This window comes from Triticum urartu, chromosome 5A (assembly GCF_056163025.1).
Source record: "Triticum urartu cultivar PI428250 chromosome 5A, HENAU_Tu73, whole genome shotgun sequence".
Taxonomy (NCBI): Eukaryota; Viridiplantae; Streptophyta; class Magnoliopsida; order Poales; family Poaceae; genus Triticum; species Triticum urartu.
In genome coordinates, this window is record NC_141877.1 from 217,163,669 (window position 1) to 217,169,303 (window position 5,635).

Below are 5,635 nucleotides of genomic sequence, written 5' to 3' on the forward strand. Positions count from 1 at the left end.
TAGAGTCCCATCTAGACACAAGACGAAGTCTTCAATCTTGTATCTTCATAGTCCAACAGTCCGGCCAAAGGATATAGTCCGGCTGTCTGGAGACCCCCTAATCCAGGACTCCCTCAGTAGCCCCTGAACCAGGCTTCAATGACGATGAGTCCGGCGCACAGTATTGTCTTCGACATTGCAAGGCGGGTTCCTCCTCCGGATATACCACAGAAGAGTTCGAATAAAAGGATAGTGTCCGACCCTGCAAAATATGTTCCACATACCACCGTAGAGAGAATAATATTTCCACAAATCTAACCTGCTGACACGTTTTGGCAACATGACGTCATGCCATGGCTCGGTGATTATTCAAACCATTTTTCTTTAACTAGCCCGCACATAACGCGAGGCAGTTTCTTGACATGTCTTGTCAAAGCAGAGATCGTGTCCCTCTTATTACGAGATTCTCATCAATACAGTCATGGGTAACCCAACCGTGCCTAGGACTCCTAGATTTTAGGCAAGTCCCAAACGGCCACGAGGAGGACGCTTGATATTCACCCTCTTTATAAAGGGTCAAGGCTTATACTTTTTCCCTCCCGTGCTTAATCGAATCCTTCCCCCGCCTCGAGTTCTACCACTCAAAGCCTAGGTCAGGTGCTTCGGATCTTCAATCATGTCCGGATCCAGCCTCCAGGGCTGGTGGATGCCCTCCTCCGTCACGGAAGAGGATATCAAGAAGTTGAGGGAGGCAAGATACCTGACCGCCGAAGTCTCACATCGGCTGCCCACCCGAGGGCAGGTCGTCCCTACTCCTGAACCCAATGAAGATGTCGTGTTCATCTCCCACTTCCTCCGAGGACTAGGCCTCACTCTGGATCCCTTCATAAGGGGTTTGATGTTCTATTACGGGCTTGATTTCCACGATCTAGCCCCGGACTCCTTTCTCCACATCTCGACATTCATTGTCGTATGTGAGGCCTTCCTCCGTATTACCCCTCACTTCGACCAGTGGCTCAAGACCTTTGATGTGAAGCCGAAGACGTTTGAGGGGCAGCATGCAGCGTGCGGAGGGGCATTAGTAAGCAAGATCACTGGAGCTCCATGGCCAAAGGGTTCCTTTCCAGAGATGTCCGGATTATGGCAACAGGAGTGGTTCTACGTCACCGCTCCCAGAAGTGCCAAGTGGGTAGCTTCCCCTGTCTTTCGCTCGGGCCCTCCACCACAACTGATGTCATGGATCATGGATCAGCAGGGGGCTGAGCTGGGGTCCAGCCAAGGATGTGCCCATACTACAGAGCCGCATCCGGGATCTCTTCGAGGGAGATTTTAATTTGGTTATGGTAGTCCAAGTCATGCTAGTTCGTCAAGTCCAGCCTTGCAAACGCCGGCACCTCCGCTTGTGGGAATTCAACCCAGAAGGACCGTGCGCTATTCGGAATTTCCTCGGCCTAACGCACGAGGAGATGTACAAGTCGTTCTTCGGACCCCAAATAGAGTGTCCGGACACCTCCGAGGATGTGGGCCTGAGCAGCAACCGCACCGCGGCCCAAGTAAGTAATCCTCTAGCCGAACACACTATCTTTCATTTATCATGACGTCATTATGAAGAATCGCTTTTTGACCAGGACTGGATAACAAAGGCGAAGATGATCCGGTGTTCGGCCCCCCTTCCCGAAGGCTTGGACAATCCGGTGCTGGAAAAGATGCTCGAGCCAGCACCTTGCCTGGTGCCCTCAAAGGAAGATGAAGGCGGAATAAAGAGGGCGAAAGCGGGCCCCCACCGCTACCTATTCCAACCGAGGGAACGAGCGCCTCTGTGAGGGAGGATAACGCAGGGAAGGAATCTGACATTCCCTCGCCCCGGGGGAGGAAGAGGACTACCTCTGATGATTCGGAAACCAAGGTTTCCAAACGGGAGAAGAAAACTTCACCAGAGGGTCCTGCCTCGGAGGGTGCTCTTGCCGCACAAAGTCCGTGCGGGGATCAGCCCTCTAATGAGTTGTAAGTAGTCGAAAAGTACTTAATAGTGAAGATATACTACCTTACTCCTGAGGAAGATAACCGAAGCATCTATCTTGCAGTTCGGATCTGAGCCCTTCTCAGCAGAGCTCGTCTTCGAGGGATCTTCTTCCGGAGATGATGGAGAGCGAAACGCCTCCCCCGGACTCAATGGCTCAAGAAGCGGGCGACCTTGAAGTGTCGTCACAGAGAGTTTCTCTGGATCCGGCAAGGCCAAAAGGTAATCCCATGGTCACCCGAAGCCCTCAGTATCCGGCTCTTGAGGAGAGCACTCAAAAGAGTCCGGCACCACTTGGTATGCGGTCGGACGTACTGAAGGGTCTGCTAGAGCGAGCGACTATCTCAGAAGAGCACCGTACATTAATGTGTACGGTGATTGAAAGGATTTAGTCCGCCGAAAACGGGTTGCATGAAGCCTTCATGAGTCTACTGACGGGCTTTGAGGTACGTGGAATGATATGCATTTCTGGAAGTACCGCACATTTTTAGGTGCGCCCTGTGTAGATAGTAGCCCCTAAGACTCTGGTTGTCGAGAACGGCAGCGAACAAAGGATCATAGTCCTAGGTAATAACCAGACTGTCGTTATGTGCAGGTGTCTGAAGCTCCGGTGGCTAGCCAGACTGATGGGGTCGCCGAACTAAAATGGCGACTGGATGCGGGGGATGCCAACATCGAGCTTGTTAACAAGCGGCTTGACGAGGCACAGGGTAGGTGATATTTATAGTGAATGTCACATAGTAAGAGCAGCGTGATGCCAGTATCTTTAATATGTTGTGACTGCAGATGGAGCTGCCACCATGGAGGCCCTGCGGGCGGGGCTTGCCCGAGCCAAGGAGCAAGCAAGGAGTAGTAATGCCGCCGCGTTGAAGGTGGCCGAAGAGTTGAGAGCCGAGAAGGCCGTGCATAGCGAGAGCAAAGAGAAAATGGCCAAAATGGCTGTGAAGTTAAAAGAAACTGCTGACCACTACCAGTTTCTTGAAGAAGAAAGGCGGGCGAAGGCTACGGACCTCGAAAGGGCCACAATGGCGACCAAAGACACCCGCTCTGCAATGAGAGCAAAGAAGGAGGAACTGCGTGAAGCCGGGGATATTGTGGTTGGGAAGCACTTTATGCTGCAAAGGAAGTTTGGCGATCCACGATATGCCCCTCTGGATCGGCTGTGGAGTTCGGCCGACGCATATCTGGACTTGGCGGCGAGCGCTGTCGATGCAGCCGAATACTTCCGATATCAAACAGATCGTGAAGTGGACAAGCTGTTCTGTTCGCAATTTAACGTTCCAGAGCATCCGCTTCCATTGACTGATCAGCTTGCCGAATGGGCCGAACTCAATAGATTGTCCGGACTCGCCATGAGGTCTGTCGTGGATAATCTATGGCCGGAAAGGCCAAAGCCGAACATCTATTTTAGCTTGGTGCAGCAGTTCCTTGGTGCGGTGCCACGCATTAATGCGATGAAGAGGTCGGCGTGCATAGAAGGCTTGCGGATGGCCCTTGCCCGTGTTAAAACATACTGGGCGGAGATGGATGCCACCACTGTTGCGGCGCAGGGTTCAGCCATAGGCCAAGTGGCTGCCGAGCACTATTTTTAAGAAGTTTTTGAGGGTGCTCGTACGATAGAGGCCCAGTGCTCGAAGAATGTAATGTTTGAGTGACATGTATTCCCATTGTAAAAACACCGTTTTATTGAATTTATCAAGGCTGTATTTATACTTTTGCCCGAAAGTACTGTGATGCCTCCTGTGCGGCCGTTTATGTATATATGTATATAACCTGAAAGATTGCAGTCGTCGGCTCCAGCCCCCACACATATAATGCGGGGGTGTTCGCAGAAGACGCGTATTCACACTTAATCCAACGTCTTGGTCCTAATAAGGAGGTGATAGCGCAGCGAACTAGGCAACCGGACTATAATGCTTTAACACTTTCACTTAGCCATATGAATTTGACAATGGGGCTACTATATAGCCCCTGGTGGCTCCGCACTCGTCCGGATTCGGGGTGCGTACATGCCTGGCCGGGAAACGGCCCTTCGTTAATGCGGAGGAATCCCGAAGATTCCAATAGGTCATCAAGTGGTTGACCAGTCTCACGCTATATCATGACAGTCAGTTTTTGGCTTTCTCTACTAAGGTGCTCGTCCGGATGAACCAGGGAACAATCGCAGTAGTTCTCCTGGTGCCGCCTTAGCCGATAGAGCGGAACGTAAGGCAGCAAAACACAGGAGCCAGGCAAACCCAACATTTGACCAAAGACATGATTCCGAGCTGATGCATATAAGGCCAAACTCGCGATGCTGAACACTCCCTAAGGTATTTGGTCTTTATGGTGTAAACCGGGTCTAAATAGTACCCTTTGTAATAAGCCCCTGGTGTCCAGGTACGTGCATTATTCAGGCGTGGCCACATGCCAAGACGTCAGCATCCTTCTCGGTTGTACTGAGAATCCGAGGGATGTAAATCAACAAGAGACAGTAAAAAAGGTTTACGCAGGGTCTTAATCTACAAAGAATCCTTGGAATGGGTCCCTGTTGCACGTCTGCGCCTGTGTCTCCGTTGTGCCGTATCCTGGACGGGTGTAGCATGATGGTCATTTGAAAAAGAGAGGAACTTAATTGAAAAGTTGCCGTGCAAAAGTTAAGTTATACTAAACAATATATAGTTGAAAATGAGTAAAGGTGAGCCTTATTGCCACATTTGCGCGCGCGTTGAGCCCCTTGTATTGTAATAGGGGTATAGCCATCAAACCTGTATTAATTACATATAGCTGAGCCGGACTCGTCTAGTCGTGTCCGTGGTCTTAATGACCTGTCAAATGCTTGAGTTGGTGAGGCCGTTTAGTGTGCGGCGGCCAAGGCGGCTGCACCGTCTTCGGCGCGCAACGAGCGCTCAATATTTCCATTTACTGTAATGATGCCACATGGACCGGGCATCTTGAGCTTGAGGGAAGCGTAATGAGGTATTGCCTTAAAGCGAGAGAAAGCTTCGCGTCCGAGTAGTGCTTGATAGGCACTTTGGAACGGAGCGACGTGGAAAGTTCAATTTTCACTGCGGAAGTTATCGGGGAAGCCGAATATAACCTCTAGTAGCAGGGAGCCCCTGCAGTGAGCCTCCGGGCCTGGCGTTACTCCTTTAAAGGTAGCATTGCTGCGGCAAATTTTTGTTGGGTCTATCCACATTTTGCGGACTGTGTCCTGATATATCAGATTTAAACTGCTGCCGCCGTCCATCAGGACTCGGGTGAAGTGGTATTCGTCAATTATTGGATCTAATATCAAGGCAGCCCATCCTGCAAGTCGGATACTTGCCGAGTAATCCTGATGGTCGAAGGTGATCGGTTGGGACGACCAGTGGAGGAGCTCCGCGGTGATAGGCCCTAGGGCATGTTCCTCTAAAGGTGCCGCTTTGTTTCTCCCTTTTATCATGTGTAACACATTGAATGCTTTGACTTCTGGTGGGAATTTCTTCGGTTCCCATGTGCTTTGCTTGTGAGACTCGTCCTTTTCTTCACTTGGTGTATCCTGCCCCTTGTGTTCGACGTTGAGCTTGCCGGACTGTTTGAAGACCCAACACTCTCTGTGGGTATGATTTGCAGGATTATCAGGGGTGCTATGGATCTGACATATTTGGTCCAGAA